Source organism: Chlorocebus sabaeus, chromosome 8 (assembly GCF_047675955.1).
Source record: "Chlorocebus sabaeus isolate Y175 chromosome 8, mChlSab1.0.hap1, whole genome shotgun sequence".
NCBI classification, from domain to species: Eukaryota; Metazoa; Chordata; class Mammalia; order Primates; family Cercopithecidae; genus Chlorocebus; species Chlorocebus sabaeus.
In genome coordinates this window covers 64563595-64589019 of record NC_132911.1, presented here as the reverse complement: position 1 = coordinate 64589019, position 25425 = coordinate 64563595, and the positions used below count along the sequence as shown (strand labels likewise).

Here is a 25425-nt window from a genome sequence, read left to right as displayed (position 1 = left end):
GCTAATTTTTGTATTTTTAGTAGAGAGAGGATTTCACCATGTAGGCCAGGCTGGTCTCGAACTCCTGACCTCAGGTGATTCACCCACCTTGGCCTTTCAAAGTGCTGGGATTACAAGCATGAGCCACCCTTCACCACTGGCCTACTGTGGGTTATTATTAAAGAATATGAGATATGTTTTAGCAACAATGTCTAAGAAGGGGATTTTTAAATTCTAATTTTTATTTATTATAAAGGTTATGATAATGATATGATGGGAAATATTCTAATGACAAAAAATCAGAAACATTCACATAGCGCTTATTATGTGCGAGTTTTCTAAGCAGTTTTATGTGCAATGACTCATTTAATCTGTACATCAACATTACTAGATAGGTATTATTACTTTTTCTATTTTACAAACTGGAAAACTGAGGTACAGAGATTAAGTAACATTTCCAATGCCTTACAGCTGGTAAATGGTAGAGCTGGGATTCAAATATATAATATTTTATAAGCAGGTATTTAGATTTTTGTTTAGTGCGTTGTAAACACTTTCCCAAAGTGTTACAGATGTCTAAGCATTATAATTTTAAATGACTGCATCACATACTACTAAGCTGGGCATCATAATGGGCTTGATTGTTTCATAATTGTTGCAATTTGGGTTGTCTTTAATTTTTTTCTATTGTGCATAATACTAAAATGTTCATATCAATGCACATAGCTTTTTAAAATTTAAGTATGTAGGCAACCCCCTTTAGGTCCCCTCCCATTGTATGGAAGCTCTGTTTTCACTCTATTAAATCTTGCAACTGCACACGCTTCTAGTCCGTGTTTGTTAAAGCTCAAGCTGAGCTTTTGCTCACCATTCACCACTGCTGTTTGCCACTGTCACACACTTGTCACTGACTTCTACCCCCCTAGATCCGACAGAGTGTCCACTGTGCTCGTGATTCAGCAAAGTGCCCATTACTGCTCCCGATCAGGCTAAAGGCTCGCCATTGTTCCTGCATGGCTAAGTGCCTGGGTTGGTCCTAATCGAGCTGAACACTAGTCGCTGGGTTCCACGGTTCTCTTCCATGACCCACGGCTTCTAATGGAGTGATAACAGTCATCACATGGCCCAAAGTTCCATTCCTTGGAATCCGTGAGGCCAAGAACCCCAGGTCAGAGAACAAAAGGCTTGTTCCCATCTTGGGAGTGGCCCACCACTATCTTGGGAGCTTTAAGAATAAAGACCCTCCGTTAACATTTGGTGGCCCATATGGGGATTCTCCAAAGCAATGGGAAATGTTTCCTCCAAGGCAAAAAAGCTCCTAAGATGTATTCTGGAGAATTGGGACCAATTTGACCCTCAGACACTAAGAAAGAAGCAGATTATGTCCTTCTGCACTACCGCCTGGCCACAAAATCCTCTTCAAGGGGGAGAAACCTGGCCCCCTGAGGGAAGTATAAATTATAACACCATCTTACAGCTAGACCTCTTTTGTAGAAAGGAGGGCAAATGTAGTGAAGTGCCATATGTGCAAACTTTCTTTTCATTAAGAGATAACTCGCTATTATGTAAAAAGTGTAATTTATGCCCTACAGGAGGGACTCAGAGTCTACCTCCCAGCCCCGACATCCCCCTGGCTCCTTCCACAACTAATAAGGACCGCCTTCAACCCAAACAATCCAAAAAGAGATACATAAAGAGGTAAACAATGAACCCAAGAATGCCAATACTCCCCGATTATGCCCACTCTAAGTGATGGGAGGGGGAGAATTCGGCCCAGAGCGTGTGTACCTTTTACCCTCTCAGACTTGAAGCAAATTAAAATAGACCTAGGTAAATTCTCAGATAACCCTGATGGCTATATTGATGTTTTACAAGGGTTAGGACAATCCTTTGGTCTGACATGGAGAGACATAATGTTACTGCTAGATCAGACACTAACCCCAAATGAGAGAAGTGCCGCCATAACTGCAGCCCCGAGAGTCTGGCGATCTCTGGTATCTCAGTCAGGTCAATGATAGGATGACAACAGAGGAAGAAGAATGATTCCCCATAGGCCAGCAGGCAGTTCCGTGTAGACCCTCACGGGGACACAGAATCAGAACATGGAGATTGGTGCCGCAGACATTGGATAACTTGTGTGCTAAAAGGATTAAGGAAGACTAAGAAGAAGCCTATAAATTATTAAATCATGTCCACTATAACACAGGGAAAGTATGAAAGTCCTACTGCCTTTCCGGAGAGACTAAGGGAGGCATTGAGGAAGCATACCTCTCTGTCACCTGACTCTGTTGAAGGCCAAGTAATCTTAAAAGATAAGTTTATCACTCAGTCAGCTGCAGACATTAGAAAAAACTTCAAAAGTCTGCCTTAGGTCTGGAGCAAAACTTAGAAACCCTATTGAACTTGGCAACCTTGGTTTTTTATAATAGAGATCAGGAGGAGCAGGCAGACTGGAACAAACGGGATATATATATAAAAAAAAGGCCACTGCTTTAGTCATGGCCCTCAGGCAAGTGGACTTTGGAGGCTCTGGAACAGGAAAAGGCTGGGCAAATCAAATGCCTAATAGGACTTGCTTCCAGTGCGGTCTACAAGGACACTTTAAAAAAGATTGTCCAAATAGAAATAAGCCGCCTCCTCGTCCACGCCCCTTATGTCAAGGGCATCACTGGAAGGCCCACTGCCCCAGGGGATGAAGGTCCTCTGAGTCAGAAGTCACTAACCAGATGATCCAGCAGCAGGACTGAGTGTGCCCAGGGCAAGCGCCAGCCCATGCCCTCACCTTCACGGAGCCCCGGGTATGCTTGACCATTGAGGGCCAGGAGGTTAACTGTCTCCTGGATGCTGGCCCAGCCTTCTCAGTGTTACTCTCCTGTCCCGGACAACTGTCCTCCAGATCTGTCACTATCTGAGGGGTCCTAGGACAGGCAGTCAGTAGATACTTCTCCCAGCCACTAAGTTGTGACTGGGGAACTTTACTCTTTTCATATGTTTTTCTAATTATGCCTGAAAGACCCACTCCTTTATTAGGGAGAGACATTCTAGCAAAAGCAGGGGCCATTACACACCTGAACATAGGAGAAGGAGCACACGTTCATTGTCCCTTACTTGAGGAAGGAATTAATCCTGAAGTCTGGGCAACAGAAGGACAATATGGACGAGTGAAGAATGCCCATCACGTTCAACTTAAACTAAAGGATTTCGCCTCCTTTCCCTACCAAAGCAGTACCCCCTTAGACCCAAAACCCAACAAGGACTCCAAAAGATTAAGGACCTAAAAGCCCAAGGTCTAGTAAAACCATGCAATAGCCCCTGTAATACTCTAATTTTAGGAGTACAGAAACCCAATGGACAGTGCAGGTTAGTGCAAGATCTCAAGATTATCAATGAGGCTGTTGTCCCTCTATACCCAGCTCTACCTAACCCTTATACTCTGCTTTCCCAAATACCAGAGGAAGCAGAGGGGTTGATAGTCCTGGACCTTAAGGATGTCTTTTTCTGCATCCCTGTACATCCTGATTCTCAATTCTTGTTTGCTTTTGAAGATCCTTCGAACCCAACGTCTCAACTCACCTGGATTGTTTTACCCCAAGGGTTCAGGGATAGCCCCCATCTATTTGGCCTGGCATTAGCCCAATATTTGAGCCAGTTCTTATACCTGGACACTCGTGTCCTCTGGTAGGTGGATGATTTACTTCTAGCCACCTGTTCAGAAACCTTGTGCCATCAAGCCACCCAAGTGCTCGCCACCTGTAGCTACAAGGTTTCCAAACCAAAGGCTCAGCTCTGCTTATAGTAGGTTAAATACTTAGGGCTAAAATTATCCAAAGGCACCAGGGCCCTCAGTGAGGAATGTATCCAGCCTGTACTGGCTTATCCTTATCCCAAAACCCTGAAGCAATTAAGAGGGTTCCTTGGCATAACAGGTTTCTGCCAAATATGGATTCCTAGGTACGGCGAAATAGCCAGGCCATTATACACACTAATTAAGGAAACTCAGAAATCCAATGCCCATATAGTAGAATGGACACCTGAAGCAGAAGCAGCCTTTCAGGCCCTAAAGAAGGTCCTAACTCAAGCCCCAGTGTTAAGCTTGCCAATGGGGCAAGACTTTTCTTTATATGTCACAGAAAAAACAGGAATAGCTCTAGGAGTCCTTACACAGGTCTGAGGGACCAGCTTGCAACCTGTGACACACCTGAGTAAGGAAATTGATGTAGTGGCAAAGGGTTGGCCCCATTGTTTACGGGTAGTGGCAGCAGTAGCAGTCTTAGTATATGAAGCAGTTAAAATAATACAGGGAAGAGATCTTATTGTGTGGATATCTCCTGATGTGAACGGCATACTCACTGCTAAAGGAGACTTGTGGCTGTCAGACAACCATTTGCTTAAATATCAGGCTCTATTACTTGAAGGACCAGTGCTGTGACTGTGCACTTGTGCAGCTCTTAACCCAGCCACATTTCTTCCAGACAATGAAGAAAAGATAGAACATAACTGTCAACAAGTAATTGCCCAAACCTACACCACTCAAGGGGACCTTCTAGAGGTTCCCTTGACTGATCCCGACCTCAACTTGTATACTGATGGAAACTGCTTTGTAGAAAAAGGACTTCGAAAAGCGGGGTATGCAGTGGTCAGTGATAATGGAATACTTGAAAGTAATCCCCTCACTCCAGGAACTAGCACTCAGCTGGTATGACTAATAGCCCTCACTTGGGCACTAGAATTAGGAGAAGGAAAAAGGGTAAATACCTAGTCCTCCATGCCCAAGCAACAATATGGAGAGAAAGGGAATTCCTAACTTCCAATGGAACACCTATCAAACATCAGGAAGCCATTAGGAGATTATTATTGGCAGTACAGAAACCTAAAGAGGTGGCAGTCTTACACTGCCGGAGTCATCAGAAAGGAAAGGAAGGGGAAATAGAAGGGAACCACCTAGTGGATATTGAAGCCAAAAGAGCCGTAAGGTAGGACCCTCCATTAGAAATGCTTATAGAAGGACCCCTAGTATGGGGTAATCCCCTCCAGGAAACCAAGTCCCAGTACTTAGCAGAAGAAATAGAAAGACGGCCCTCACGAGACAGTTTCCTCCCCTCAGGATGGCTAGCCACCGAAGAAGGAAAAATACTTTTGCCTGTAGCTAACCAATGGAAATTACTTAAAACCCTTCACCAAACCTTTCACTTAGGCATTGATAGCACCCATCAGATGGCCAAATTATTATTTACTGGACCAAGCCTTTTCAAAACTATCAAGCAGATAGTCAGGGCCTGTGAATGGTGCCAAAGAAATAATTCCCTGCCTTATCACCAAGCTCCTTCAGGAGAACAAAGAACAGGCCATTACCCAGGAGAAGACTACCAATTAGATTTTACCCACCTGCCCAAATCTCAGGGATTTCAGTATCTACTAGTCTGGTACATACTTTCACTGGTTGGGCAGAGGCCTTCCCTTGTAGGACAGAAAAGGCCCAAGAAGTAATAAAGGCACTGCTTCATGAAATAATTCCCAGATTTGGACTTCCCCAAGGCTTACAGAGTGATGATGGCCTCGCTTTCAAGGCTGCAGTAATCCAGGGAGTATCCCAGGCATTAGGTATACGATATCACTTACACTGCACCTGGAGGCCACAATCCTCAGAGAAAATTGAGAAAATGAACAAAACACTCAAATGACATCTGAAAAAGCTAACCCAAGAAACCCACCTCACATGGCCTGCTCTGTTACCTATAGCCTTACTAAGAATCTGAAACTGTCCCCAAAAAGCGGGACTTAGCCCATAGGAGATGCTGTATGGACAGCCCTTCCTAACCAATGACCTTGTGCTTGACTGAGAGATGGCCAACTTAATTGCAGATATCACCTCCTTAGCCAAATATCAACAAGTTCTTAAAACATTACAGGGAACCTGTCCCCGAGAGGAGGGAAAGGAATTATTCCACCCTGGTGACATGGTATTAGTCAAGTCCCTTCCCTCTAAGTCCCCATCCCTAGACACATCCTGGGAAGGACGCTACCCAGTTATTTTATCTACCCCAACTGTGGTTAAGGTGGCTGGAATGGAGTCTTACATCACACTTGAGTTAAACCCTGGATACTGCCAAAGGAACCTGAAAATCCAGGAGACAACACTAGCTATTCCTGTGAACCTCTAGAGGATCTGTGCCTACTCTTCAAGTGACAACTGTGAGGAAAGTAACCAGAATCGTAGATCCCCATGGTCCTCCCTTGTCATATTTTTCTCTTTACTGTTCTCTTACCCCATTTTACTCTCACCGCACCCCCTCCATGCTGCTGTACTACCAGTAGCTCCCCTTACCAAGAGCTTCTATGGAGAATGCGGCTTCCCAGTAATATTGATGCTTCATTGTATAGGAGTTTTTCTAAAGGAAACCCCACTTTCACGGCCCACACCCATATGCGCCTGCACTTCAGACCATACATTTCAATCCCTGTATCTTAAACCTCCTTGTTAAGTTTGTCTCTTCCAGAATCGAAGCTGTAAAACTACAAATCGTTCTTCAAATGGAGCCCCAGATATAGTCCATGACTAAGATCTACTGTGGACCCCTGGACCAGCCTGCTAGCCCATGCTCTGATGTTGATGACATCGAAGGCACCCCTCCCAAGGAAATCTCAACTGCATGACCCCTACTACACCCCACTTCAGCAGGAAGCAGTTAGAGCGGTTGTCAGCCAACCTCCCCAACAGCACTTGGGTTTTCCTGTTGAGAGAGGGGACTGAGAGACAGGACTAGCTGGATTTCCTAGGCCAACCAAGAATTCCTAAGCCTAGTTGGGGAAGGTGACTGTGCCTACCTTTAAACACAGGTCTTGTAACTCAGCTCACACCCGATCAATCAGGTAGTAAAGAGGGCTCACTAAAATACAAATTAGGCTAAAAGCAGGAGGTAAAGAAATAGTCAAATCATATATTGCCTGAGAGCACAGGGGGAGGGACAATGATGGGGATATAAACCCAGGCATTCAAGCAGGGAGTGGCAACCCCCTTTGGGACCCTTCCCATTGTATGGGAACTCTGTTTTCGTTCTATTAAATCTTGCAACTGCAAAAGAGAAAAAAAAATTTAAGTATCTTCAGGGCAAGTACAGTGGTTCATGTCTATAATCTCAGCACTTTGGAAGGCTGAGGTGGGAGGATTGCTTGAGCCCAGGAGTTTGAGATCAGCCTGGGCAACATAGTGGACCCTGTCTTTACAAAAAATAAAAAATTATCCAGGTGTACTAGTGCTTGCTTCTGGCTACTTGGGAGGCTGAGGTGGGAGGATCACTTGAGCCTGGGAGGGTGAGGCTGCAGTGAGCAGTGATCTTACCACTGTACTCCAGCCTGGGTGACAGAGACCCTTTCGCAAACAAACAAACAAACAAACAAACAAATATTTTCCTTAGCATAAATATCTTATAGTCAGAGTAGTTGTAAAAGAATGTAAAAGATTCCATTACTCTTGATGTATAATAAAAAGAATTATGTAAATATAGGCTGCTAACAGCAACATATAAGAATCTAACTCTTCCCAACTGTGCTTGCAATGGATATTAATCTCTTAATTTTTTGTTAGGTATACTTGCTTACTTTTTAATAGGCATACAATAGGATTTCTTTCCTTTTAATTTTCATTTATTTATTAGGCGATTCAAATACTTTTCTTTTCTTTTTTTTTTTTTTTTTTTTTTGAGACGGAGGCTTGCTCTGTCGCCCAGGATGGGGTGCAGTGGCCGGATCTTAGCTGACTGCAAGCTCTGCCTCCCGGGTTTATGCCATTCTCCTGCCTCAGCCTCCCGAGTAGCTGGGAATACAGGCACCTGCCACCTCGCCTGGCTAGTTTTTTTTTTTTTTTTTTTTTTTTTTTTGTATTTTTTAGTAGAGACGAGGTTTCACCGGGTTAGCCAGGATGGTCTCGATCTCCTGACCTCATGATCCGCCCGTCTCGGCCTCCCAAAGTGCTGGGATTACAGGCTTGAGCCACCGCGCCCGGCCCAAATAATTTTCAATAAAATATTTGCTCATTTATTGCCATATTTGCTGCAAATATATTTCCAATATGTTTGCCTTTTAAATTCTAATTTTGATAGTTACCTTCACAGAAATTTAAAACTTTAACAGGGTCAAATTTGTTTATCTCTTTAGTTATAATGTCTCCTATTTCTTGATTTTTAAAATGTTATCATATTGTGGGTCATTTGTTTAATGGCCAGAATACTATTTGATTTTTGGTACAAAACTTTTAAATTGTTAGGAAACTATAAAAGTCTCAGAAGTGTCTAAAAGGCTCTGAAGGAAATGTAGTTGGAGCTACATAGAAAACTGTACTGATTGCTCTGTGACTTACCATATCTAAACTCTGCTGTAGCAGTTTACAATTTAATGCCCAGTGTTAATTGAATTTATTTATAGTTCAAAGACCCTGAATCCTTTCCTGTAGCACATATCTGGCCCGAGACAATAATATCTCCAGTTTTATGGGCTTCAAGCTGTTTTACAGTGTGGAACATCGGAAATGAACTGGCACAAACACACCCAACACTGTTAAACTGTTATTTGTTTAAATTTAAAAGGTGGCATGTGGCAATGTTGGGATGTTATCAAGGGAGGTTGGCTGTGTGAATGCTTACATAGCTCCTCAGTTGGCACTTACCTTCTGCAGATTCCACATGATAGCAGGTCAGCTTTTCAGCTTTGCAGCTTCAAATGTTATAAATTTTAAGGATACTTGGTGGGAATCCGGTTCTCTGGGGGCAAAACTCCCATTAACCAATATGACAAGAGACTGATGTATAAATCAAAGTACCAGTATCATTTTGCAATAAAAACCTTGAGCTTTCTTTTGACAGATATTTCAGGCAATATGATGAGCCTATTATCTCTCTCAGCACCTTTCCTAGGAGAGTCAACATTATACACAGGAGGTTCCCTGATGAATATAGAATAGGAGAAAAGTGAAGGAGTTGTCTAATTTAGATAATAAATCAGTGTGTTTCAGAGGCCATATATATTTATGTCCACTGACTGTAGTGCTAGTCTCTACAGGCCACCCTGCCTCCTCCCTTCATTGAGTGTGTGTGGGTACTAACCTGCCTGGTCTTCAAGTTTACCTATTCTGTGTGTGAGGTTGTCTGTGCTTTCAAGTTCAAACAACCTTTCTCCTAACATAATTCAACAGAGTTGACCAAGTTCCTGCTTACCTGATTGCAGTCACAATTTAAGTCCACTTTCCAGTGGTGATCCTTGGGTCCCCTTTACTGCATCTTGGGTGTTTTCAAACGTATTTCAACAGTCTTGGTGAGACCAGACCACGAAGAACTGGAGTCGTAGATCCCCTATCTTATATCACATATAGACTTGCTGATTTAGCTCTTTGAGGACAAGCTTTTCCCCATGTTCTTGAGTGGGAGGTCCCTCCATGCTACTGCTCTTGGCTCTCTGCATAAGGTGCAGGGAAAATGAGGGGTTTCCATCCCTGTGTCCAAGTCCAAATACCCTTAATTCCTGGCATCTCCTGTTTGCCCCCTCTTGGGAATGTTCCTTAGGATAAATATCTTAAGACGCTTGGCCTACACCTCTGTTTTTTGGCAAATGTCAAACCACTCCGATTTGGGGCTTGGTTCTCCCCTGGCGAAAGTCCCACGTGAACCCTCCTGAGCTGAAGCAAAAGGCCCAGACCTGTCTGTGGAGCTACCTGAGTCCCCAAATGCTGCATCCCAGCTGTATCCCTGGTCTGTCCTGGTCTCCCTCTTGGGCCCCCTGGTTGCTCCTGTCATGTGAGCCTGGCTCCAGGCTGCACACCTGGCTCACCAATGCCAAACAAGCTCTGCCAGCTGCTGCATGATTGTTGACACTCAGGGGTGCACTGGCTGTTTGACCACGTTCCGGAACACTCTTTGCTAAAACCGACAAAGTAAAGTATTCCTGAACATATAACGTAGTACTTTGCGGGGAAAATTAAGCATTTTAGTAGTATATTAAAAATAGTAAATTTCAGAATATTTCACAGTGCCTAGAGCAATGACCTAGTAGACCAGGGAGCTAGCACACAAGAAACCAGTATTGCAAAAGTGAATTGGTTTTCATTATAAAGATATAAAATGCAGCTACTGTGCACAAATATAATCCCCAAACAATAACACTTTTGTTATCAGAACTCTGTTAAGTAATCAAGAACTTATGAAACTTATCAAATATTACAGCTGGAAAATTCATCAACATCATCTTTTTTTTTTTTTTTTTTTTTTTTTTTTTTTTTAGAGGCATGGTCTTGCTATGTTGCCAGGCTGGCTTTGAACTCCTGGGCTTAAAGGATCCTTCTGCTTCAGCCTCGCAAGCAGCTAGGACTATAGGTGTGTGCCACAGCACCCGGCTCATCTTTTTCTTATTGTTACATAATAAATTAAATGGTAGTAGTGCATATGAAATGCACAAAAAGATTAGTCAAACAATAGTTTGCATAATATATATTAGAGATTGTGTGTATATGTATATACTAGTATATATAAATATGCTAGTATTGATTCTATTATAGTGTAGCAATGGTTTTATCTGCCTGAATCAGTGGAGACAGACAAACGGGACAATTAAGGCTTGTGGAGATATGTAAGAGCCCTCTCTTACCGAATGGGTTGTTATCACATTAGCTCAGTGGTTCTCGTGAACTTTTGGCTGGAGCATCACTTCAGTAGTGGAAAACTAAGCAGTTAAGAGTATTTGCTCAGAAATATTCTATCAGAATTCCTGAAAAGAAAATGATGAACTTGAAAAATTAGTTGAAAAAATAATAATTCTGTTGACTGTACATCATAGTGAATCTGACAACCATTTTTTTTTTTGAAAATGCGCCCTTTGGAGAATGCAAGCATGCCCCGTATTGGCATAGCACTTTTAAGCACCTTCATGTCTCCAATCTCCTTACAGCCTTGTGATACATGTGAAACTCATGTTTTCATAGACAAAGAGGTTGCCTTTATAAGAAGCACATCTGGGACTCTAATTTCAGGACTTTCCCTCCATGTGGTGGCCACTCCTGGAGAAATATGCTTGTGTGTGACTAATGAAAGGTAGGCTTCCCACAGACACACTTTTCTTGCTAAGAGCCTATTCCTTCAGGCTGTTGTATTTTGTTGTTAACAGTGACTATGACAAGCGCTAACAGGATGCTCCCTCTGTGTTTGAGAATGTATAAGTGCTTTTCTGTGTGTGTGCTAGGCGTTTGCTTGTTTGCTCTCAGGCCCAACGTCTGTCCTTTCTCTCTGCTCTGTGTCTCTGGATACACTTCCCAGCCTCCTGTATCTTCTGACTTCTACCTCCTCTAGGCAAGGAGAGGCACTGGTAGGAGACTACAGGGTGAGAGGAAAAGAGTAGCCTGGGCCTTTCTCTCCTTCCTATCTTCCTTGTGTGGTATCTCCACATCCAGCAGCAGCTAATTCTCCGTGGCATTAGCTCCCCTGCCCCACCATGCTCCAGCACCTACTGGGGTGCCTGGATTGACTCCCCGGCTCTACAAAACAGCCATCTTCCTTTGTCCTTCCAGCAGCCTCTCTCTAGATGGCCTCTGTTCTGTTTGGCAACTTAGCTCTTCTATCCCCTGTGGAACTAAATCCCTGCCTTGAAATCTGTCTGCTGAAAGACCTACAGTGGTTTTGTTTCATGACTAGACTGTGCTGCTTCAACTCGATATTACTTTTTACCTTCACAGCATTCCTGGAAGGAGGTAATATTATTATCTCCATTTACGGACAAGGAAACCGAGGCTTGAAAGAGAAACAAAGTGCCCAAGCTCATACAGTCTATAAGTGGGGGCTCTGGGACTCCAGAAATTGTGTGTTGTGCTAGCCTCCAGAGGACAGGTGACACTGAGAGAGTGCCTCCTTGTGCCAGGTCCCAGGGCCTGACTGTGCCTACATGTACCGTCTCACGGTGTCTCCACAGCAATCTCCCCAGTGACCGATGAGGAAATGGAGCTCAGAAGCATTACCTTGCCAAAGGAGCTGAGTTGGTAGGCAGGTAGGCGGCAGAGATGGGATTCAAACCTATTTTTTTTTTTTTTTTTTTGATGGAGTCTCACTCTGTCAGCCAGGCTGGAGTGCAGTGGCGCAATCTTGCTCCCTGCAAGCTCTGCCTCCCAGGTTCGAGTGATTCTCCTACCTCAGCCTGCTGAGTAGCTGGGATAACAGGGGCGAGCCACCACACCCGGTTAATTTTTGTATTTTTAGTAGAGATGGAGTATCACATATTGATCAGGCTGGTCTCGAACGCCTGGCCTCAGTTGACCTGCCCGCTTGGGCCTCCGCCTGTACAGTGCTGGGATTACAGGCATGAGGCACCACACCCCGCCCAAACCTATTCTTTCTATTACTACTAGTTCTTCCCAAAAGTTAATGTGTATCACCATGTGGAATGTGGTTGAAATGTACATTCCCAGTTCCCACTCTAGAAGCTCTAATTTGGTAGATTTGGGAAGGGTATAATATGCGTTTTGCACAACTCCCCTAAGTGATGCTGAGGCTACATGGGACCAACGCTGCTTATTCTTTATGGCCTTCCTGTTCTACTGGTGACGCCCTGTGTGGCTGGTGCATGCCTCTCCTTGCTGGCCTCAGTTTCCCTGTCTGTAGAGTGAAGGGCTGGACCAGAGAAACTCCCAGGGCCTCCCAGGTTTTGGCTGAGTCCCCTAAACCTGTGTGCTGCAGAGATGCAAGGCACATGATGTTGTGCTTCCAGGGGGATTGCTGCGTCCACTGAGCCCTCCCAGAGCAGCAGCCAGACAAGGACAGCCGGGGTTTCTCAGGCACCCCCAGGCCATGAGGCTCCACAGGAGCCCTCTGGCTTGTGGGTAAAGGAAAGCCCTGTTTATTGGTTTGCAGCAGTTGGCAAACTGACATTTAAAAAAGGAAGTGAATTGTGAGGTGGGGATTTTAATTCAGGGAAATATTTGAAGAACTCAGTGTTTGCTCAGAGAGGTCATTAAATAGGTTTTGTTCCCACACCCTCTGGAAAAATGATGCTTCATTAAAATGGCAACACGAGGTGTAGTGAAAATGGTGAAACTAGGAACGCTGAAAAGACACATTCACTAGATTCCACTTAAAATGTAAAAGGAGTGTAAAGAAAACAAATGGACATTTTCCTGAGGCAGCTGAGCGATACAAAACACAGGCATCTTTGTCTCCTTCTTGAAAACTTCCACAATGCGTTCTCCTTTCTTTCTCTCCACTAATCTGTACTTCCAAGAGGTGTTGAGTTTCGGCCAAACTTTCTGCTCGGCTCGCATCAAAGGCTGCCCTCTTGTGAATAGCCAGCTCTCACCTAATGATCTCCCTGCTCACTCCTGACCAGGATGCAGGTCATTCCCCAGAATAATTAGCTCACAGGCAGAGTTTCCAGGCGCTTCCAGGAGCATCAATCACCGGGATGAATGGGAAGCCCGTGTGTGGGAACTGCAGGGGGAGCTGCGTGCAGAGCCACCCCAGCCTTGTCACCCTACGGCTATCCTTGCCATGCTTCCTTGGACCCCCATCTACCCCCAGTTTTGGGTGACAGGACGAGTTGGGCCAGTTACCAGGTAAGTGAAGAGAGCTGTGGAAGTATCAGCCCTAACACCCCACCAATGCGAGCCAGGCTGAGCTTCTGTTTCCCTTGTGACAGGATCTTGTCGCCTGGTTCTGATCGTGTCTTGGTTTCCGGCTGGGGTTTTGTGTTTACCACGACCATTGCCTGCTGTCGGGGAGCTGCATGTGTTTCACAACAAACAGGGAACCAGGGAGACCACCCTGCGGGGCTGCCCCTTCCCTCAGAGCTTTCTGCTTGGGTCGCTGGCGTCTTGCGGTGCCTTCATTCCTCTGTGGTGTGAGGTGCTAGTCCAGGCTTAGGCGCTAACAGTGAATGAGAAGGAGAATACGCTCTGCGAGTGCAGCGGAAGGTCAGTATGGAGCCTGGTTTGCTCTTAGACTCTTCCCAAGGCCGATGGGCTTTCTCTTCCCTCCCGACCAGGGGTTTTGATGCCCCTGCCCTGGGCTGCCTGGTTCCTGCCCCCAAGTCTTCAGAAAGATCCCAGGGCCTGGAGACCGTGAATTCAGGTTCAGATGCCTTGCGTGGCCTGTGGATCCTGGGCCTGGTCTCTGTCCCCGGGCCCGTGTTCAGGGACCACCCTGAGCACCAAAGGCAGCCCAGTCCTGCTTTGACTCAGCTCCCAGGGCGGAGTCCCTTGTCCAGCACTGGGCAGAAGGAGGGCATCCTCAAGGCAAGGGTCTGCCATCTGGGGGCTCTGGCAGCAGCTTCCGGGCACTTTCAGATTCCTGCAGCGCAGAGAGGTTTTCCTGGGGGAAGGGAGGACTCTGGCTGGAGAAACCCTGCAGCGAACACCCAGCGACCGGGTCTACAGCAGCACCAGGTCTGTGCTGCCCCCTGGTGGTCACAGATTTTACTATACGCGGCCCACAAATAAAAGGAGTTTCTCTTCAGTGGTCCGGTTATCTTCTGTCGTGTAGGAGAAAGTCCTGAGCCACGGAAATTCGGTAAGGATCGGATAATGGCAATGAAATCACAGCTCTAAATCTTTTCATGGAGTTGAAGACAGACATTTTACTGTGGGAGCCATCTCATCTTTATCTGGTAAGAGCATAACCTGCTAAACAATGCCAGAATAAAAATAACAAATTCAATGTATTTAAGTCGGTTTTGACAATGAGGAATTGAAATTAACTTTTACCCAAAGTTTTGACTTTTACCTAAGTTTTTCTTACAGTTCCATCTCATTTTTCCCTCCTTACATAGTTTGGGGAGCAGAGAACAGTCTATTTTTCACTCCCGTGTAACTGACATGGAGACAGAGGCCTGCGGTCCCTTGGGGGATTAGTGGCCGAGGCAGGTGTGCAGGCCACGGGTCCCTCAATCAGAAGTGGGATGTGAGGCAGAGAGCTTTGGACAGCTTTCATTTTGGATTAGTGGTTTCCTCTCGACTTTTCCTCATTTTTGTCACAGCACACTTGGAACATTTCTCATCAGCTGTGTACACTATGTCAGGCATTTCAAATATGTTTCTGGAAGTTGTCAGTGCTGTTCTCTATGAGGCCTGAAGGAAAAATTCAATGTTTGCAGTAAATAAAGTACTAAAATTATATCAGCTATTAAGAGGATGGACTATTTCCAAGTTGCTTAGCCATATTGGTTGAGCGTTGAATGCAGCAATGGTGCCAACATATTAAGCACAAAAATCTTGTATTCCTGCATACTGGAAGTTCCCTAGAAGATGGTGGTGCAGGGCCAGCTGGCTGGGGATGTCAAGGGGTGTTCAGTGGACTTCAAGAAGGAGTTTATGGAGATGCAAGAGAAGGTTCTGAAAACTTTGCTAGGATGGACCCTTTGTCGAATTAGTTCTCAGGGAGGCTGATTTGGAGGAGACCGGTGATATCAGAAGCTAGAAATAGTGTTTCACAAACAATGAGCTTCCAGGGAATATTCATTCCTCAAACTGAAGACACACGTGTATGGGTTCTGTCTTCCCCTCTGTCTAAGTCTCTGTTTTGGGTGAAATTGGGTCCTCACCCCAAATTCACATGCTGAAGTCTTAACCCCTGTACTTCAGAAAGTTGATTGCATCTGGAGATGTTTTTACAAAGGTGATGAAGTTGAAATGAGGCTGTTAGGGTGGGCTGCAATCCCACATGACTGGTGTCTTTATACGGAGAGGAGATAAGGACACAGACACACACAGAGGGGGAAAGATCATATGAAGACCCAGGGAGAAGATGAATCTGTACTGCCCTAGGAGAGAGACCTCAGAAGAAACAACCCTGCCGATGTCTTGATTTTGGGTATCTAGCTTCCAAAACTTGGAGAATATATATTTCCATTGTTTAAGCCACCTGATCTGTGGAGCTTTATTACAGCAGCCCTAGGTGACGAATCCAGTGTCCTTTTGAACTTAAGGAGCATGACTGGATGACCCATCCATTCAGTATCAGCACCAACCAAGTAGAAACCACCAAAGCAACTGAGTGCGGTGGCTCAGGCATCTAATCCCAGCACTTTGGGAGACTGAGGTGGGAGGATCACTTGAGCCCTGGAGTTTGAGACCAGCCTAGGCAACATAAGGAGACCCTGTCTCTAAAAAAATTAAAAAATTAGCTGGGTGTAGTGGCATGCGCCTGTTGTCTCAGCTACTTGGGAGGCTGAGGTGGGAGAATCGCTTGAACCTAGGAGGTTGAGGCTGCAGTGAGCCAAGATTGCTGCCACTGCACTCCAACCTGGGCCACAGAGTGAGATCCTGCCTCAAAAAACAAAAACAGGCTGGGTGCAATGGCTCATGCCTGTAATCCCAGCCCTTTGGGAGGCTGAGGTGGAGGGTTGATTGAGCCCAGGAGTTAGAGACAAGGCTGGGCAAGATGGCAAAACCCCGTCTACCAAAAATACACACACGCAAAAATTAGCTGGATGTGGTGGGGCATGCCTGTAGTCTCAGCTACTCAGGAGGCTGAAATGGGAGGATGTTTTGAGCCTGGGAGGTGGAGGTTGCAGTGAGCCCAGATTGCACCGTTGCACTCCAGCCTGGGTGACAAGGTCAGATCCTGTCTCAAGAAAACAAAAAACAAAAAGCAAACCCAAACCCCAAACCAACCAACCAAACAAAAACCACCAAAAAACTCATCTGATATGGTTTGACTCTGTATCCCCACCCAAATCTCCTGTTGAATTGTAATCCCCATGTGTCAGGGGAGGGACCGGATGGGAGGTGATTGGATCATGGGGGAGAACTTTCCCCTTTCTGTTCTCATGATAGTGAGTGAGTTCTCATAAGATCTGGTAGTTTGAAAGTGTATGGCAGTTTCCTCTTTGCTTTTTCTCTCTCTCCTGCTCTGCCATGTAAGATGTGCTTGCTTCCCCTTCACCTTCCACCACGATTGTAAGTTTCCTGAGGCCGCCCAGTCATGCTTCCCCAGTTTTGTGGTGTTCTGAAAAGGAATCCAAATAGTTTGAAAAATATCCTCAAGTCTAAATGAATCATGCAGCCAAGTTTTATGAAACCAGCCTACAAAGTTATTAGTTGTTCCACGAAAGGAAATATTTACTTCTGTTACTCCTAGTTTTGTTTTAGCTCTTCTGAGATATCTGGGGTTTAGCTTATGGATTGCATGATTTGATGAAACTCTACACAACAGTTAGCGAGGAAATGAACCTTAGCGCTGAGGACTTAGGGTCCAGCCGATGGCCCGGGTACTGCAGTATATCTTTCACTCATGGTGGTGGTGAAGGTAACACTGATGATTAAGCTAACCTCTACCAAGCACTTCCTGCCCATGGCCACTAAATTCAATGCTTGACATATTTCATTTATGTTTCACAGAAATGCTAAGACCTGAGACATGGTATAAGGGAGTGGTTCAGTTTTGGTTACACTCAGCTATGTAGCCTCGAGCAAATTGCTTCACTCTCTGTGCCTCGGACTTCTCATTTGTAAAAGGTTGTTGGTAATGCAGGTGAGGCGCTTGAAGCAGTGCCTGGCACTGATGAAGGTTTTCCTAAGTGTTGACCACTAGTATTTTTCTTCACACCCTCAGCTGAGGAAACGAAGGGCAGTGGAGGTGTTAAGCAATGTGTGTAACCACTTGTATGCCATCACTTGGGGGGAATCTGGCAGCACAAGAGGCTGCATCACTGAGACTCTGCACCGCCTCCCAGTTGGGCATGCTATCCTTGCAGGTACTTGTCTCATTCCTGCTGAGATGCCCAAAGGTGACTTTAATGTACGTGGCCCAGCTGGGCGCGGTGGCTCATGCCTGTAATCTCAGCACTTTGGGAGGCCGAGGCAGGTGGATCACCTAAGGTCAGGAGTTCAAGACAGCCTGACCCATATAGTGAAACCCTGTCTCTACTAAAAATACGAAAACTAACTGGGCTTCGCAGCAGGTGCCTGTAATCCCAGCTACTCGGGAGACTGAGGCAGGAGAATTGCTTGAGCCCGGGATTTGGAAGTTGCAGTGAGTCATGATCGCATCACTGTACTCCAGCCTTGGTGACAGAGCAAGACCCTGTCTCAAAAGAAAAAAAACAAAAATGTGTGGCCCATGCTCTTTTACCCCCAACACTTCAGTGTGCATTCTCCAAAAACAAGATCATTCTCCTCTATAATGATAAAATCAGGAAATTGACACATTTAATCTATAGATCTTATTTGAATTGTATTAACTGTTTCCCTTATGTACTTTTTAGGAAAAGAAAATGGTTATTTTCCTGGTCCAGGAGCCAATATCCAACCCGGGGTCTCACATTTCATTTCACTGTCATGTCTGTCTTTCTTCTGTCTGGAACAGTTCATCAGCCTTTTCGTTTTTAACTTTTATGACCTTGACTTTTAGAGTATAGGACATTTACTTTGTGGACTGCCATTCAATTTGACAACAGATTTGTTTTTAATGTGCACTTTCTGGAAACACGATATTGTTCCTCAAAGAAATGAAAAAGTGTTGGGAATACATGACACATCATAACAGACACCACGTGGGAATTTTTGAGGTTGGATAGGTCTGAATAACTTTCAAATTGAACTGTAAAATGGATATCATGACTGACCCTGCTATGAAACTTGTTCATGGTTTGTATTGGTAGTTCGGTTGCCTTATATAAAATTATGGGTTTGATGTATGTGGTCTCTAATATTTTATCAAGCTCTGGCATTATACTAATGTGAACTTCTGACATATTGTTAATGATGCTATTTACATGCTTTCTTTTTATTTTGTTTGTTTTGTTTATTTTTTTTGAGACAGAGTCTCGCTCTATTGCCTGGGCTAGAGTGCAGTGGCACAATCTTGGCTTACTGTACCCTCCTCCTCCTGGGTTCAAGTGATTCTCCTGCCTCAGCCTCCCAAGAAGCTGGGATTACAGGCACCCACCACCATGTCCAGCTAATTTTTTCTATTTTTAGTAGAGACAGGGTTTTGCCATGTTGGCCATGCTGCTCTTGAACTCCTGACCTCAAGTGATCCACCTGCCTCGGCCTCCCTAAATGCTGGGATTACAGGTGTGAGCCACCATGGCTGTTTAAACCTTCTCACACTGGTTTCCTGTGGTAAGGAACACACTAATTCATATCACTTTAAGACACATCTTAGTTAATATCCCGTATATCCAGCTGTTCAATTCCCTCTAACTTTACAGTTTTTATTCCACTTTCTTCATGTACTCAAATGCCTTATTCTGAGCATGCCTCTGCCACATGGCCGCTTTTGGAATGTAGTAAAACCATCACATGCTAGGACTGGGATCCAAAACATTTCCTCCGTAAAGGAAACCACCAGCCACTGGGGGCAGCTCTATGTGTAGAACTCTCAGCTCACTGTCACCTCTGGGGCTGGCTGTAGCTTAGTCTTCCCAAGAAATCCATTGCTGTGTATATACACCTGGCAGCCACTGGACCACCTGCTGAACCACAATGCAGGCTTGGGTTGGCCTTGATGCCATTGTTCCCTAGGTGGATGTTCTCAAGCACATTTTGTAGGACCCCTCCCACCCCCAACCGAAGGGGCCTATTTGCTCCATGTTTGCTTTTTAGGGTAAAAGAGAGAGGTAAAAGGCCCATGGTAATGTTAGACTTTGGAAGTAAGTTTCAGAGAATAATGATGCCAAAAAGAAAGATAAAATTTTGCTGACAATTATAATACATAGTGAAGGTGTAGAGTTCCTAGTTCCTGTTGAAATGGAAAAGAATTGGCTCTCTACTTGGAGGGTGAGAAGGATGGAGTCTAGGGAAAAAGGGATATTTGAGTTCCAGATAGCCATTTGTGTGTGATAGTTATAGAATGAATGGAAATTGAATGGTTTGCGCTTTACAAAGCACTTGTAAGTATCCATCCATCCATCCATCCATCCATCCATCCATCCATCCATGCATCCATCCATCCATGCATACATTCATCATTTATTTATTTGGCATATTCCATGGTTCATTTTAGGTCATGAGAATGCAGAGGTGGAAAGAGGAAAATCTTAGTCTATTTGGTGGTACAGGCAGCACAAAAGGTCATTACAATGCGATGTGCCAAGAACCGTAAAGAAGCCATCGATGGCCGGGCACAGTGGCTCATGCCTGCAATCCCAGCACTTTGGGAGGCCAAGGCAGGTGGATCACAAGGTCAGGTGTTTGAGACCAGCCTGGCCAACATGGTGTAACCCTGTCTCCACTAAAAATACAAAAATTAGCCGGATGTGGTGGCACATGCAATTCCAGTTACTTGGCAGGCTGAGGAGGTTGCAGTGAGCCGAGATCGCACCCTGCACTCCAGCCTGGGTGACAGAGTAGGACTCTGTCTCAAAAAAAAAAATAAATAAATAAAATAAAATAAAATAAAATAAAATAAAAAACCATTGATAACTGTAAGGAGGCCTTTAATGGGATATTAGGGAGCACAGAAGGACTAAGTCAGGAAACACAGAGTGGAGACAATTAGTCTGGATTTTGCAGAACATGTAGGAGTTTGCTGTGTGGAGAAGAGAAAGAGAGCATTTTAGACGCAGGCAAAGGCCTGGAGTTACATACAAACAGGAGCTGATCTCTGGAGGCTGGGATTTTGACCAATTATTTGGGTAATTGGAGCCATTTTCAAAATCAGCCCAGATGAAGTAAGGAAGAGGGAGAAGAAACTCACCTGACCCCCTTCCTGTGCCTTTGCTGGGTTTCATTCTTTTGTTGTCAGAGGGAATGGGCTTGGAAGGTGTAATGGAAGAACAAAATGAATAACACTTTGAGAGAGTTGTTCTCACCCAGGGATGCATTTCAGAATCTCTTTGGGAAGTTTTTGAAATGTATGTGGCCAGGCCTGACATCTGACTCCGAGGCCCAGGGTGGAGCCAGCACTGACCTGCTCTGCTGAGCTTCTCCTTGTGTCCTTGGTTGGGAACACCTGTCACGTGTGTTTCCTCTACTGGGAGAATCTGCCTATCAGAAGGAAGGGCACAGATGCTATACAGCCATCTCTGGAGACGGTGCCTGTGGAATTTTTCAGGGTAACCACAGCCTTTATTCTGCTAGCTGGGTGAGAATTCTAATGATAGCAACATCTGCCAGTGTTCCTAGGAATCTCAATTTCAGAAGATACTTTCAAATAAGATTTTCGAATCTCTTCTAGAGTTCCAGAGTCTATTTACATCCCATTCCTTTGTTAATGTTTATAGTTGGGTTTTATCATCATATTAGAGATGGGGAAGAGGCTGACTGGGGCCTCCTTGCGTGTTGACAGTGCTTGATTTCTTGCCTGGATATTGGTTCCATGGGTGTATTCATGTTGTAAAAATTCAGTGAGTTGCTCATTGAGCATTTGAGCACTTTTCAGTAAATATATGATACTGCATTTAAAAGTCAATTTAGAAACAAATGAATATATTTAAGAGTTGAAATTATAGTGCCATGAATGCACAGACCGTTTTCCCCATGGCTAAGTCCCCAAAGGCTGATGTACTCCTAGGATAACTGGTTCCGTGGCTCTGTGCTTTGCCAAGGATGCAGTTTGGCACCCCAGCAGGGACACAGGATCACCTGTGCAGAGAACCTCCATGGGCGGTGGGAATGGCAATCTTGGATTTCCTGACTTTTGTGCATTGATGGTTTCACTCACAGAGTTACTTTAACCCAGTTTCGTAGACTGAATGAAACCATTGGCAACTTTCTGATTTGTTTTTCAGCCTGAGTTGAAGCTGGTAAAGAGGCCAAGAATTCCCAAGCTTTCCCAGGCAAGTGGGGAAGAACACTGGGACGCCTTTTCCTCCTCCTCTGTCCATCTGCAGGCCAAGTGTGCATCGGTCACAGGCAAACTCTGAATCGAGCTTTGTGCAAGTCTCTGGAAAGAGACCCAAGATCGTGTGAGGAGCAAAAGTGACCGTGCTGGTGGCAGCGACATCTGCAGAGCCAGCCCCATCCCTGTCTGCAGCAGAATACGTATGGGAATCCTTTGTGTGAGCAATCCACCCAGGGTAGAATGGGGCTTTTGACATCAGCTGAGACCCAGGCTGCCTTACAATGAGAGGCCTGTTGGTCAAAGGAAGGACTATTTAATGAACTGAGAATCTGAGGCCAGCTCTGGCCATCTGCACTTAGAATCATTAGAGCAACTCTACTGTAACTGGCAACATTGAATAATGCAACAAATTCATATTTCAAAATTGTGAACTTTAAAATTTTGTGCTTGTGTCTATGATGAAAAGCATTATATAAACATTTGATATTACCATTTTATTAGTAAGGAAGCCTGAAACAGTGTCTCTCTTTTGACTCTGAGGTCAATAATGATAATGGCTTTTCACCTACACTGGGATAGAAATGTTCTGTCAAGGATATGAAAGCACTTTATGAGGATGAAATTCATTAAAGCCCTTAATAATCAGGTAGGGAAGACAGGTGCTCACAATTGTCACCACTTGATGAGTGAACACACCGAGGCTCAGGGAGGACAATGACTCAGGAACAAGGTCGAATCGCAGGTAGGGGGTGAAGCTGATCCCTAACAGCATCCTCCAGCCCCCAGCGCTGAGGAAGGACATGGAGGGCTTGCATCGACTTTTCCTGGCAGGCTTGTGATTCCCAGCCAGAATGCAGGTGGCAATGTTATGATTCCTGGCATAACCTTCAATGCTTCAATGATAATCTCTGCCAGTGCCAGGCACCAGCTGAGTGTCACTGTGCAACTCCCAGGCTTAAGTGATGCATGCCGAGGTTTTCAGAGCAGTCTCTCATTTATTAGTTGTGTTGGAAAGAAATCTCTACTACCTAACTGGGTACCTCTGGATTTTAACAGCTGTGGTTTATAAGAGATTTGAGAGGGGGTTTGTTTTCAAAGTGCCTTTCACAAAGTAACACCTTAGATTGTAGTTTACATTCCATTCCAGTAGGATAACTTGCAACACTTCTGTGCTCAGAAATCCAACTGTGCAAGAAAAGTCAGGTTATATTTTCAAACAGCCCATTTTGGCAAATATGCCTTCACACCACTTTCCCTCCTCCTCACCGCTATTGGCAATAGTCCCAATGGAAGAGTTTTATGTCAAATGTTGAGTATCTTGGAAGCTGTCCTGCACAGACACGACTGCTTGGTTGTGTGTTGGAGAGTCGTGGTTGGACTGGGAGACCAGGAAGGTCCCTTCTAGCCTGAGATGTTATGACTCTAGAACTAATCAGTTTCAACTCATAACATGAAATGCTACTAGCTACCATTTGGTAGGCTTTTTCTGTGTTCCACGCTCTATGCTAAAATCTTAACATTACTCTAATTACAAAATCCCTGCCAATATTAACCTCATTTGACACAAGAACAAAGGGGTTTAGGGAAATCAAAAACTTGTCCAATGACACAGATTTAAGATTTAGCAACTGATGGCCACATGGAAATGGATTACAGATTATTCTAATTTGACGCTCTAAACCCACAATTTAACCAGAATGAAATTTAGGGCTGCGTGCTGTGGCTCATGCCTGTAATCCTAACACTTTGGGAAGCCAGGTGTATCCCTTAAGCCCAGGAGCTTGAGAGCAACTTGGGCAACATGGTGAAACCTGTATCTACAAAAAACACAAAAATTAGACAGGTGTGGTGGTGTATGCCTGTAGTTCCAGCTACTCGGGAGGCTGAGAGAAGGGAGGATCACTTGAGCCTAGGAGGTTGAGGCTGCTGCAAGCTGTGATGGTGCCACTGCACTCCAGTCTGGGCAATAGAGGCAGACCCCATCTCAAAAAAAAAAAAAAAAAAAAAAAAAAAGGAAAAAAAAAATGTAGGTACCTTGTGATTGCCCTTCTCTGAGATTAGCTCATGGCTCCAGCTCTCAGGGTGGCGAGTAATGATTCTGTGGTCAGATGCAGTTTTGAAGTCAGGCAAGAAAACCTTCAACAAGAGCTAGAGATGTCCTGTCTATGAATTTCTCCTCTAGGCTTAGGGATAGCCCTGGGATTCCTGTCATGCCAGTTAGAGATCCACTCATGGTAAGCAATACAAATGCCCCGGAAGAGACAGTGCATTAATTGTCACCCGTTAGCAGCATTGTGTGAATTAGTGTGATTTAACACATGCCCAGAGGGATGAAACTCCAGCTCCATAGGGTAGGTCCTGATGACTCCCGGAGCGGGCAGCCAGCTCAGCTCATGGGGAGCTCTGAGAAGTCTCTCAATGCCTCGCATGCAGCCCCTGCTCAGGGGTCATGTGTCACGTCACAGTCTTGCTTTCCAGTGGGTCAAAGCATGATGTTTATGAGAAACAAATACTCAAAATTCTGACTTGTGCAAATACAGAACACATGCAACAAAACGACCGCAATCTATTTTTAACATGTGGTCTGAGAAGTCAGCTTTAATATGACTATGTCATATATAAATAATATATTTTCCACAAAAGGAAAATGTAAATAATAAAATATACCTATTTCCTTTTTTTGTGGAAAATTACTCCCACAATTTGGTCCCAAGGGGGTCTTATTTGTCATCAGGTCTGTGGCTAAATGTCTTATAAAGCAATGATTCTTTCTTTCCAGAGGGGTACAGGAACAGTCTGCACTGACTGCTTTTACCTGTAAATGTTTTGAGAATTCAGAAGTCACTTTCCTTCCACAATAGGTGCTAGGCATTTTGTTTAAATAAAGCAAAAACCTTTCTGTCATAAAGAAGATGTTAATAACTATACTGTTCTTAAAGCTATGCGAAATATACAAGTACAATCCAACACTCATGGTGAAAAATACAGTAATTAAGAGCAATTCAAGTTTTTTTTTTGTTTTGGTTTAACTTTGGAATTAAAATAAACTCAAAAATAAAAAAATAGAAAATAGTTTTATTACATGTCAGATTATTGAGATATAAAGTATATACCAGATACTGCAAGAAAATGTTTCATCTCATTTTCATGGGCACTCAATGCCCATTAAAAAATCAATACCCAATACAGATTTCATCCATGAAGCTAATATTTTCTTAAATTTTATGAGGGCTGTTTTTCAGTTCTGATGGTTTCAAAGACACTTTGAGGCTCAGGTGGAAGCTGTGTGGTGAGGACGGGCTGCCTCCTACTGGCTGGCAAGAAGACGGGGTTTTCTGAGCCCATCCCAGGGCCAGTGCCTCCTGCATAACTACACTTCTGTGAAAGGGGTAGGACCAAATGCTAACCATGAGGGCCTTTTGGCTTCTGCAAGGAGATCACTGAGACTCTACAGATCACACAAAGTAAGCAAGGAAAATGAACTCCCATATGTATCTCTCTCACTGCCACTGTACCATTTGAAAGATGTCCTAAAATTTCAAACGCATGCAGGCAGGTGAGATCTATTCCACTTTTAAGATCTATGAACTATTATGAGATTCTTTTTGTTCAGTAAGTGAGGGGAGCATTTATAAAATGGTAAAAAAAAATTATCTTGGAAAGCATCTTCACTAGTAGAAGTACCTCATTAAATAGAGGT

General features: G+C 44.4%; 1 long non-coding RNA gene across 1 annotated transcript; it reads left to right on the top strand.

Annotated features, from left to right (window-relative positions):
* Positions 1 to 12835: 12835 nt before the first annotated feature.
* LOC119624928 (uncharacterized) lies at positions 12836 to 23677 on the top strand. The gene is made up of 4 exons (XR_005241079.2): positions 12836 to 13558; positions 13642 to 13915; positions 14484 to 14607; positions 21673 to 23677. It is a non-coding gene; the product is annotated as an uncharacterized lncRNA (long non-coding RNA).
* The last annotated feature ends 1748 nt before the right edge of the window (positions 23678 to 25425 follow it).